General features: G+C 42.9%; 1 long non-coding RNA gene across 1 annotated transcript; it reads left to right on the top strand.

The window, feature by feature from the left end:
- The first annotated feature begins 209 nt into the window (after positions 1-209).
- LOC129596533 (uncharacterized) lies at positions 210-5345 on the top strand. The gene is made up of 3 exons (XR_008691441.1): positions 210-424; positions 4944-5134; positions 5226-5345. It is a non-coding gene; the product is annotated as an uncharacterized LOC129596533 (long non-coding RNA).
- Positions 5346-12580: the final 7235 nt, after the last annotated feature.

Raw genomic sequence — 12580 nt, 5'->3', positions numbered from 1 at the left:
CTTCACTCAGCGGCAGCAGCTGTTTAGCAAACTGTTTTTACCGGTTAATCGGTACTGCGTACACTGAATAATAATATAGACCCAAAATATACCGTATTGCACACTTGTACTGCCCGAGGCAAGCGTGTGGCAGTGTTGTCATCGCACAAAACGCGTGTGCAATAATTTGCCAGCCGCTGCCTAAACTTTATTGCTCGGCTGAGGTACGCGTGCGTTCAAGTAGCGGTGTAAACTGTACTGTATACCTAAACATGCGGACCCATTCAACGAAAATTTTTGAGATTTATAAAATAATTCCAGTGAAACGCTATCGCTGGATATTCATTTACGGCAGCCATGGGAATCAGAAGAGGGCTTGTTCTGACTTTTTCACTGGAGATTATCTATTTCTTGAGAACTTCTGCGGCGTTTTATTATAATTCCTGTGACGGAGAGATCAGTACGATAGGAATAATTACCGTAATAATCTATCCTACCGACCTACTCAACGACAGAGTATGAGCTAATATCTCAATGTGGCATAGCTAAGTCTACGAATCTACGCGAAGCGAGACTGCATCTCCGACGATATTTTAATTAGAAACTCCGAAACTGTCAAAACTCGTAATGAGAGAACTGATGATCAAAGTACTGCCACTCACGGACTTATATAGACACGGCGCATCCGTGTAGAAATCAAACCAAAAGTAGATCCGAACACAAAGAGAACGATCGAGAATGTACAAGCGAATAATGGAAAGTACAAGTAAAGCCGTCACTTCACGTACGTATCGCTACAGTACTGCTATATTCCGTCACCCCCGCAAACGGCTTTTGGGGAACCCAACACAAAAAGAAACGAAAAGAACAGGAAAAACAGGAACAAAAAACTAGATAAAAATGAGTTCTCACGCTCTCGACTGGGCAAGGTCGGGCAAATCCATCCTCCGTCCAAGAATGACATGATCCTCCACGGGTGACAAGTGAGATGGTGAGAGGAGAGGATCCTTGACGGGATGGGAAAATGAGTGCAGGCAAGAGAAACGAGCAGGTTGGCAAAACGGCAGTCGGAGTGGAAAAACGTCGGAATGAAACAAACTTCATGTTTTTTCAGTGGCAAACATTAAATTAAGGGATAAATCGCCGATGAAAAATTCAACGCAAAAAACATCCGCGATTGAAAATCAAAATAAAAGAAAACACCACTTTGCAATTGCGAAACACTTTCAACACGCGTACTCGTAGTCAGCATAACACCCGGAGGCGGTTACCAATGCGACTCAATCAGCAAACGTACAATCATCGTAGTACGGCATTCAAAAAGGATATCTCCGGGAATAAATTCCCAGAAAATTTACAGGAATATTTCGAAGTTTGTCCACATCACTGGACTTGTCTTCACCACCATTTCCACAACCTGGCTGTCAGCCTCGATAACAAAATTTTTCAATTCCGCTAAAGGCTGGTTCACAATTTTAGGTTTTTCACATTCATTTGAGTCGACGCGTCGACCAGCCCCATTATACTCGTACTCAACAGGCTTCGTAGTGCACGGGATTTCGCATTGCATTTGCGGCTGAGCAAGAGAAATTTCAGCTTTTTTGTTCTGCGATTTACTGCAAACTTCAGCTACACATTCAGAATTATGAATTTTCACACAATCTGACACAACTCCAAAATTTTCAGAAACTTCAGCGCTACCGCATTTCAACAAAACATTTTCAATAGTTTTCACCATATTGTACCAATAATACCGGGTGGTCAAATACTTTTGAACTGACACTCCGCTAGGTATTAATTCATTTTTCCCACATCGTTCCCGCACTGAATTAATCAGTTTTTCACGCCATTGTTTAGGCACCACAATTCTATCAATACCATTTACTGAGCGCTTACGACACAACATTCCGTTTATCACAACCATGTGATAAATTTCTTCGTTTTGAAACTTATTTCTCGCTTTAATGGGATTTTTGTACAAGTAATACCAGTGTTTGGTATCCTTGCATTTACGCTATTCGGCTTTCCAAAACTCTTCATCAACGAAACTTTTGGCCGCAAAGGCTATTTCAGTGTTGTCGGGCTTACCCCCGCAAACTTGACTGGGCACAGTCGTTTGCAACGTATCGGGCGGTAGCTCATTGGGCACTGCTCGCCCCCGCAAACTTGAGTGCTGCTTCACTTTAGTTTTCACATTTTCAATCGGTTTTAATTCACCCTGTACAGTGCGTATTTCCAATGAATGCGCTTCCAGTCGTTTAATATTGTAACGCTTGAGCACTTCAATCGGCGGTTCCACTGTAACGTCTTTCCATTTACCAGCAAATGTACAGTACTTAGCTGGATGCAGCTCGTGACATTTAAAGCAAATAGGCTGACCACTGTCAGTACGCCATTTATTAACATTAATTTCCACATTTCCAATAACGTACGGCTTTTTACTGCCACTACTGCAGTTTTCATAGTTTTCATAGTCATACTCCTCGTCATATTCACATTCCTCATCATTCAAGCTCTCAGTTTCATATTCATCGTACATATTTTCATATTCAGCATATTCATCTGAATCAGCATTTTCGTTCATTTCTCTTTGACACTTCAAAGTGTACAGCGTTTTTAACTGCACCATTACATCTTCAACAGTTTTAGGTTTCGACATAATCAACTTTTCATACCACTTCATACGAGTATTCTTTAGTCCCTGAATGAGAACTGATACTCGTTCCTCTTCCTTCGTATTCAACGTATTAAACCAGTTAAGAAAACCATCGACATACGAATTCACCGTGTCTTCCTCTTTGAAGACACGTGCATACATCGCTTGCCGTATTTCGGCCGGTTCACTTTCCGAAGAAAAGTGATTAATCAATGCTGCTTTCCAGTAAATCCAGTCTTTATCTGGATTTAATTTTTTAGTTTCGGCATACCACAGATATGCATCGCCTTTCAATGCATAAGACAGTCCTTTGTCAATCAACATTTTATCAGTCCAGCCATTAAAGTCATTAAAGGTACTGTGTTTTTTCAGACGCTTTAGACGTACGCTGCATTTCTTCCATTTCGGACATCAGCGCTAGTTGGGCTCCATCAATTCTTCAGCTCGTGTTTTTTCTACACGGCATTCACTTTTAATTCTTCCAGTTTGTTTACGCAGTTTAACCAGTTCAGCGTTAAGCGCACTAATTTCAATTTCCATACTCGTATTACGACTGTTTAACGCATGACAGATGCGATTAGCATTGCTGTACTTCCTTTGAACTGCAAGTGCAGTATGTAGAGATGCCCAGGCTATCTCTTTCAATTCATCAACGTTAAATTCTTCTTCAATTCTTACATCCCATTTTTCCATTGCTTTTTCAAATCGTTCTTGATTGAGCGAATGTTCAATAAGTTCCGACTGCAACGGGTGCATGTCGTACCACAATTCTTCATTCTCAGCAATGCCGCCAAATTGTACGGCATTTTTATTGTGCTGTGCTGCATTATCGTATGCAGTTGACGCTGCCTCTTCCATTCTTGTCAGTTTGTCAGTGTCCATTGCACTGCTATCCGAGGAACTCTATTGTTCTTACCCGGATACTTTAGCTACGCGTTCACTCTCAGTGTCTGTTGCACTGGCTTCAGGTTTTTATCCGGTAGACTTTTGTTCTACGCGGAAATTTTAGCTACGCTTTTGTTTCAGTGTTCGTTACACTGACTACCAGGTAGACTCTTTTGTTCTAATCCGGATATTTCAAATCGAGATGATGATCTTCGGTGTTCTCTCACCGCTCACAGCGCTCGCAATTGTTCTGGCTGTATGGCTACGCTACGATATGGTGCACCTGTATGCTCTCGCTTTTCGCTCTCGCATACAATACTTTAGCTCAAGATTGTGTCGACACTGTATATGCGCAGGCACTGCTCTGGCATACAAAAAACTTTAGCTCAAGGAAACTGCTTTCGAAACCCTGTCTACTTACAGTCGGTTACGTAACCGCTACGCTTCAGATTTCAAGGAAACTCGTGCCCTGCAGAAGCTACGTGTACCTACTTCAGCTTCAATTCATCAATTCACATTTCGTCATTTTCTGCATTATTCGTTTCATTTCATCAGTGCTCATGGGTCGATCTACAGGTTATCCCTGCATCGCCCTCCTGGCAGGACAAACTGCTCAGCGTCCAGACAGGGCAAAGCCCCCGGACATTTACAGGTTTTCGCCGTGGGTCGCAGGCACGAATCAGCAGGGTTTCCCCTTACTAACGCGTCGCCAGTACCCGGACTACTAACTTTTTAGGCGTCCAGACGGCAGACCAGCTGCCCGGACATCCGTCCAGTCAGTACAGTTGTACCCGGACTGAGCACTTTCTAGAAGCAGTCATTCACAATCACAATTTCAGTCAGTTTTTACTTAGCTGGCCATCGGTTAGGTTCGAACATCGGTGGGCGCCATGACGGAGAGATCAGTACGATAGGAATAATTACCGTAATAATCTATCCTACCGACCTACTCAACGACAGAGTATGAGCTAATATCTCAATGTGGCATAGCTAAGTCTACGAATCTACGCGAAGCGAGACTGCATCTCCGACGATATTTTAATTAGAAACTCCGAAACTGTCAAAACTCGTAATGAGAGAACTGATGATCAAAGTACTGCCACTCACGGACTTATATAGACACGGCGCATCCGTGTAGAAATCAAACCAAAAGTAGATCCGAACACAAAGAGAACGATCGAGAATGTACAAGCGAATAATGGAAAGTACAAGTAAAGCCGTCACTTCACGTACGTATCGCTACAGTACTGCTATATTCCGTCACCTGTAAGTGACAAGGTTTAACTATTTTGAATCGTAGACATTACGCAAATACAAACGGACAGATTACAAATACAAAAACAAATGGACACTTAATTTATGAACTACGATTATTCTATGAATGCCTGTAGTGAACGGTGTGATCAACTTTGATCGATTACAGATCCCGATTTTAACAAAAGATGTAATCAAACTGAGGTGCTAGAATGCCCATACACCCTCAGTGGCAGAGCCGGTACATTGCGCTATCAGAACATCCCGGCACTGTCGAAGGCATCCTGCTGGTTTGATGTTACACTGGATGCCAATCTGCGGAAAACCATTTGCGTCTTTTGCGTTTTACCTCAACCTAAGGTACGTATTTGCTCGTAGAAGGCACCAAAGAAAAATAATTGTTTCTTTCTATTTACCCTCCGTTGCTGACGCAATTCCAACAATTTTCTAGAAAATTTAATCTGCCTCACCCAGAAGCCTTGAAAATATATGAAAACTGGAATGGATTGCGTGGCCTGGTTATGCAACTGGCCGACAGCATGCCTCAATGTCGTAATCCTTCATCTGTCGCTCAGACCATAACGGAATATGTCAAGCAGCCTTTCGTCACCTTTGAGTACATTCGAAGCTCGTCGTATTCCAGTCCTATGCACGAAGCCTAAGCCGACTCTGTTATTGTTGAAGGTATAATGTTTGTATCGATCTTTGTTGACGGAGGCTCTCACTATCTTACGTTCCCTAGCCTTGCAATAGTTGCAGCCGTTACTATTTTGCTGATATGCTCTTTTGCTTCGTCAGACACGTCTCACTCTCGCAATACCTACTGCGAAGCGCTGCATGGTTATGTCAACGATCACTTTATCTGAGATATCGACGGGATAAATGATCGTGTCAACTGTCCGTTAGGTTTTACGGCCAGTGTGGATGGACGCAATCCAGTTCGAGGGTCGCAGTGTCTACGGGACGCAACTACCACTAACGACCGGAATGACAACCACGGTATGTATGTAAGGTAAATAAGAAATTAAAATTACGGTTTTTTACACTTTCCGGCAAAACACAGGCAAGTGACACAGTCACCTATTTTATAACAATCTTTTGCGCTGTGTTTGGGATTGCTTGCCTAAAAGAGGCTTACACATAGAAGACACGATTCACGAAACTATGCCCCAGTTTTGTTAAACAGACAGTAACGTCAGTGCCCTGAGCTCCGGCGCAATTTGTGGAATATCTGTGGGGATCGCTAGTTTCGCATTTTCATCATCCTCGCTGGTATTATTTTCCTTGGCCGCTCACACGGACGGGCCGCACGCCCTAGTCCAGTTACGACGACGCGATAACACAGCAGCGATAACACGAGCCAGGCGGTTACCGGGGACCAGAATGCACCCTTTCCTCGAGCACCGCCTTTTATGGATTTGCCACCATCATATACGGAAGCCTTTGCATCCGAGGACCAAGCGACGCTTGTAATACCGCAAACATCAACACCCCGGATAGCGCAAAAATAACTGCAGCCATTGCAGAGATCCCTTGCCTGAAATCCTGTGATAATTTTCGTATTTGCATTGAACTGAATTTGCTATATATATATTGCTAAAAGGAGGGTGTTATATGACTATATTTGCTCAAATCTTTTTTGGTAATCTATAATTCTTCCCAGCAGCTTAAGGAAGTAAGCACTAGCTTTTCTGGTACGTTTTTTTTCTTTATTCAATACCGTTCTCATAATGAATAATGTAAGCTATACAGAAACCCCTGGAGTACGGTACTCTGACCCAGGCAAACCTGAAATTTCTTCAGTGTACCAGCGATACCATGCAAATTCCCGTAAGTCGCCGTAGATCCATGCTGCCTACATGATTGTCCCGAGTCGGCTGGATTTGGTCCGCGACAGTCGTAAAGCTGACTGGACAGTTGACGCCGTCAATTGTTCTGTCGTGCAATAGAGAATGTAAATGTAAAGCCGTGTGCGGTGGAAATATGCACTTCCCAAACCACGACCAGTCGGGGGAATAGAGCGACTCTTAATCTCAACTTCTTATGTATTTCATGGAGCGAAAGGTTAAGGATGTTGATGTACAAGTATGAGATGATATGCAAGGATGAAGAAGAGGATCTGGAACTCGAAGCCTGCTGAAAGAGAAGACACGAAAGGAAACACAAGGGATGCGTGAAGTTATACGTTACCTGTCCGACGCTAGATGGTAGCCGAAGCGTATGAGCATGACAAATCCATCAACCTGGCGCTACAGGGCATGAAGATCGAAGGGACCGAAAAGGTCAAGGCGAACAAGTGGGATCAAGTGGGTAACCTGTTACGTCACGAGACTATCCGAAGATGATAATGCACGTCGACGAAGTAGAGGAATGACCCCTGACAATAGGTGAAAGGTCACCCAGAGGTCAGTTTGAACAGCCTCACTTGGAAAGAGAAGACCAGAGCAAAAGCCTGAAGTTAATCAGATCGAGTAACAAGACTCTACTTTTGTTGGGATTACAACTCTTGACATTTGTGTGGGCGACGAGCGCCTTATATAGCCCTGGGCACCGCAAGTGCTGGCTCTTCGTACGCGCAGGTACGGGTCTGAGAACAATAGGGATTTAGAATCTAACCAATAAGAGACATCTGAGGACACGTGGACTAATCACACCGCTGCATCACTACACGTGGACTAATGAGAACATCAGGTCAACTAATACACTAGAACAATAGGTTGAGCTACGTCATCGAAGCGCGGTCACGTCGAAATGGCAAGTCGCGGTCAAAGTTCTCTGCTGGGGATTTCTGAGAAGTCGAAGTAGAGACTCGGGGTCAGGACTCGCGTAGAAGATGTAGTAAAGCCTAAGCCTTAGTTGTAGGGGTAGAAGTAGTAAAGTAGTACCGATGTGTACTAAGGGACGCCAGTACACGTCACCCCCGCAAACGAGATTTCTCTGGATCGTAGTGGAACAAAAGTGAAGCTTCGCGGAACGACGTGGAACGAAGAGGAAGGAACATAGGGACATAGGAAAAAGTAACATCTGCTCAATCCGCATAGTGCGTGCAACATCTAGTACTATCGCCAAATTCCATCCCGACTATCCGGTGCCATCAAAAGTAAGTAACATCGCTCGGTCCGGTAAGTTGTTAGAGAGTTTGAGTGTTATAGGTCATCGGATCCTGGAGCGTAACTGGCAATCCGGAAGTCCAAGGAAGTGGAAAGGCGGAGAGCAGGAACGTCCATGAGATCCAAGGTGTTATCGTATTTAAAAGATGTTTAAAAAGATGTTGTTTATAGCATTAAGTGCTTTAAGACCGATGTGAAAGGTGTTATATCGTATTTATCCAAAGGGAACAGTGTAAGCGAGCTAACTGGCTAAAACCCATGTACTACAATCACCTGCTAAAAATTAAAAGATAAAAAGACTAACTGCAACAAGGGAAGTTGTATAAGTACAAGTCACGAAACGTGTTAGAAAGCGAACAAACAGACATTATACTACGAAAGCTAGTTAAAAAGATAAAGTTACTAATCATACAGCACTGATAGGAAATACTAAGTTCAGACGCTACGCAATGTAAAACGCTTAAACTGACAACATACTACGAAAACTAACAAAAACTGAAGCCAACTGCTCTACTGCTACTGAAAATGAAGAGTAAATCTGTACTTATGATGCAATGATAAAAGATCTACAAGCGATTAAAGCCGAAACACTACGATAAGCCACAAAAAATTAATGTTCAAACTACACACCGCAAAATCAAATTTCTGAAATAGTACTGTAATACTTCAACACGCTGACGTATTTACACTGCTAGGCTACACGAACTCATACCAATACTCAACTGCCCATTTACTACGAAGTTATACGAAAAATAAAATCTCGAATTACATACTGCAAAATCATATTTCACAAGCTATGGTGATACTGAGTAATAGCACCCGTTAATACCGCTAACATTGCCCATAAACTGTGATCACTGAGCCAATGCACTACGAAATTACTCATCTGCTAAAATCTTACCGAATCATACTGCACAGCTAAAATACGATGGAAAATGTCCTATGACTCCAAAATTACTGCTCCAATTACTTCCGTTTTCTTCCATGTTCACACTTCCATACTTCATACTTCATCCATACACCGAACGTTTATTCAACACACGACTGAACTGAGAACTTGAACTGACTTCCGCTAACGTATATACAGCAAAAATTGAGAACATATAAACGCGAAAAGAAATTCACAATACACCGCAAAATCATGACAAAAATGCCAACACACAAGGTTACAAACCATGACATCATCACTGAGGTTTACAGGCTGACTGCAAAGAATTATCAACAGAATTATTACGACGATGAGCTCTAGGATCAGGAGCAACAAGGTTATCAGAAGACTGAACACGAAGACGACTGCGCTGCACATCAGGATATGAGGAACGAGACTGCAAACCGGACAAATCATTTCGTTTAGCATCCACCGCCATACGAGCTCGCTCTACCGACTGTTTTCGCCGCTCTTCATCTGCGTTACGCTGAAAGATATCCGAAGGATTGATTGAAGGATATTGAGGTCTTCCATCACCATTCATAGGAACATACGCAATACCAGGAACCACAACTGAAGGTTCATTCACCACAACATTCTGAGAAGGTTCTGCCGCAACATTTCCGCCATTCATCGCATTCTAAACGTTGTTCACCGCTTGAGCTACGACTTCTGGATTCACCACATTGCCAACCGCCACAGGATTCTGATCATTCGCAACAACAACACCGTTAACAATACCGACATTCTGACCTTGCTGCTGAGGAACGATGTTCTCTTCGTTAATGTCCATTTCCTCATTCGCCACAGGCTGATTCAACTGTAAAGCCGCCATGTTCTGCTGGACAACTTCCGCATTCTGAGCTTGCCAACCCGGGTTATTGACAACAGGCAAAACTGCTCCAACAATAGGTACATTCTCCGGTACAACCAACTGAACACCGTTAACACCGTTTCCGCCATTATTTGCCAAAGGATACTGAGGATTGCGCTGCCACTGCTGAGCATTATTCTGATATCCGTTATAACCTCTTCCACGATAACCACCACGAGAATAAGGACGATAATAATTCATACGCCGATTATTGCCACGGCCACGATAATTTCCGCGATTACCATACTGATGACCGTTACTACACAAAGCATCTACCATATAATTAAAAGCTGCGTTAAGATCCATAATACCAAGCAAAAGTGACCAGGAAATAAATGAAAAAGGTCGTAATAAAATCTCCGAATAAAAATGAAAAGCGAATTCAAAGTTCTCAAACCGCACACTGAAATCTGACTGCAAAACTCCAACCGCACTAGCGCTAACACGCTCACGAATTTTAATGACTGAACAACCATACATCCGCAATTCGTACTTGCATCACACAGATTACACTGACCAACGAATAAAAAGTGAAATACGTCATAGTACACCGATCCGTACGACCAGAGTAAAAACTAGAAAATACCGCGAAAAGCACTGACACAAAAATACTACCGTTCCTGTACGACGACTGCAAATAACAAAAGACAATTTCCGTGAAGTTACCGTAATACTACACCCATTCAAAGTAAAAACACAACAAATACGAACCGACAACAAAAGGGTTCAAAAAGTTCGCTGCTTCTTACGCGACTGAACAGGGATTTCAGGAGAAGATTCACGCGACAACACAACTGAAGGAATTTCAACAATTTCAGGACTGATTTCCCGCTGCCTCTTCCGCACTGCTGCTGGGGAAGGTTTATCAACATGCTGCGAATGCAATAACCCGCCATTGAACATCATCCGCGTGGGAAAGTCGACAACGCTGTCATTCCTCCGATGCAACTGCGCGATCAAGTTTAGACTCTCAATCGAATCAGGATGAGCAAATAAATACTGAGTTTTAAGATATCGATTCCGCTCTCTGGACATATTACGCACAAAATGGTTAAACTTCTTCACACTGATAAGTTTTCCGGCATGGTACAACTTGCCATTCAAAAACAAACGAGTTCCAGGATGAAGGACTATGTTACCTTTGTCATCACGTTTCGGAGGAGTTTTCTCGTGATACACCATAGGTTGCTCTTCAAACTCCGAACTGCGATCTGACTCAACTTCAACATTCACATCCGCCAAATCAGCTAATCTCTCCGCTGTGTTAGGTAAAGGACCAGTTGAGCACGACGCACATTCATCTTCGTCATCATACGTTTCGCTGGGAGTAGATATCAAGGTCGTAAAACTCTCAGTATCAGTCGTAGATATCACTTTATAACGTTTCCCGTCTTCTTGAAAACAATCGAACATTTCCGCTGATTTCTCGAGACCTGCACTGGAGTTGCCGCTGTGCACACTCTCAACATCTGCTACGTCACCGCGATTACCAATTTCAGGATCAGGTTCTCTCACAATATAATCAACTGCGTAAGGATCAACATCTGCCAAAAATCTCTGAGTTTCCGTCACATTTGACTCATTCGAAGGAATACTGGAGATCGAAATGAAGGACACTTCCGATTCATCAGCAAAGTTAACACTACTACTCGAACTGCTACTACTGGAAGAAGAAGAAGAAGAGCTCTCTTCCCGTTTGCGTTTCTGAATACGTTTAATCGCTTTAGGAGGCATGATTACCGAAAAATATCAAAAATCGAAAAACCACAACAAAAGAGTTCACTGCTATGACGAAATCACAACACTGTCGGTATCTCTTTGAAGTTAGAGACCGCAAGAAATCTGCACTGTCATCGCTCTCAACATACTGTACACAAAACTGCCATACCACGAGGGTTAACCATACGCTACTAATTACACCGAAAATTACCGCAGAATTGACTTTTCCACAGACTGAAGGTTATTTCCGCGTATTGAACCACGTTTGGGCGCAAGTCGTGCAATAAGGAAAAAGATATCCTACTACTTAAAATCTGATAATCTGAAAATCTGACCGCAAAAACTAACAATTCCATAATTCAGAGAAGAAACCTGTACATCTGCACTGAAATACGCGCTAACGTACTGAGGCGTACAATACATGAGAAGAACATACGTACTACGAGTTGCACTGACACACTGCCATACAAGGGCGATACACACATACACTGAACACGCTGCACAATTTCCTGCTATAAGCCTATAAAAGTCATCACCGCTTCCAAAAAAATTTTCAGTTCTGTTTCCTCATACGTTTTCCTACCAGAATTGCTGAGACGTTATATTTCCTTAAAGCGTGACCTATAGTTACTGAAATGTCCGCTATGCTAAACGCTATTACTTCCTTATCCACTGCTCCTGCTGGACTGCATGTTGGTATCGAACAAATTTTCGATCGTGACACTACGAGTTTTTACACACGACGAATGCGACTGTACGAGGTTTTCCAGTTCGCCGTCCGAACTATCATTGGACACCACACCGATTCTGGATTTTACGTGGATGTTGATTATCTAAAGGCTACATTGAACAACGCACACCATGAATTTACCATGCTGAACATCGACAAGTACATCGAGACTGCTGTAACTTCTGGGTTTCTACGCAAAAGAGTGAAGGAAGGACGTTGTTTCCTGGAAGTATCGTCACGAATTCAGCGAGATCGCAACGAAGAAATTACCACGCGACTGCAACTGCGAAATGCTATTCTGACTGTGCTGGAGGAAGGAGGATACGCAATGACGAAATTCGAAATTCAACGCGTCATCCGAACAACATACACTGTCTGCCTGCACAACTGGATCAAGTACTACCACAAGGAAAGAAACTTCTTACTGGAAATTGGATGTCTAACG

Source organism: Paramacrobiotus metropolitanus, unplaced genomic scaffold (genome assembly GCF_019649055.1).
Source record: "Paramacrobiotus metropolitanus isolate TYO unplaced genomic scaffold, Prichtersi_v1.0 Parri_scaffold0000091, whole genome shotgun sequence".
NCBI classification, from domain to species: Eukaryota; Metazoa; Tardigrada; class Eutardigrada; order Parachela; family Macrobiotidae; genus Paramacrobiotus; species Paramacrobiotus metropolitanus.
Note: the sequence above shows the minus strand (reverse complement) of the source record. Positions and strands in the feature narration are given on the sequence as shown.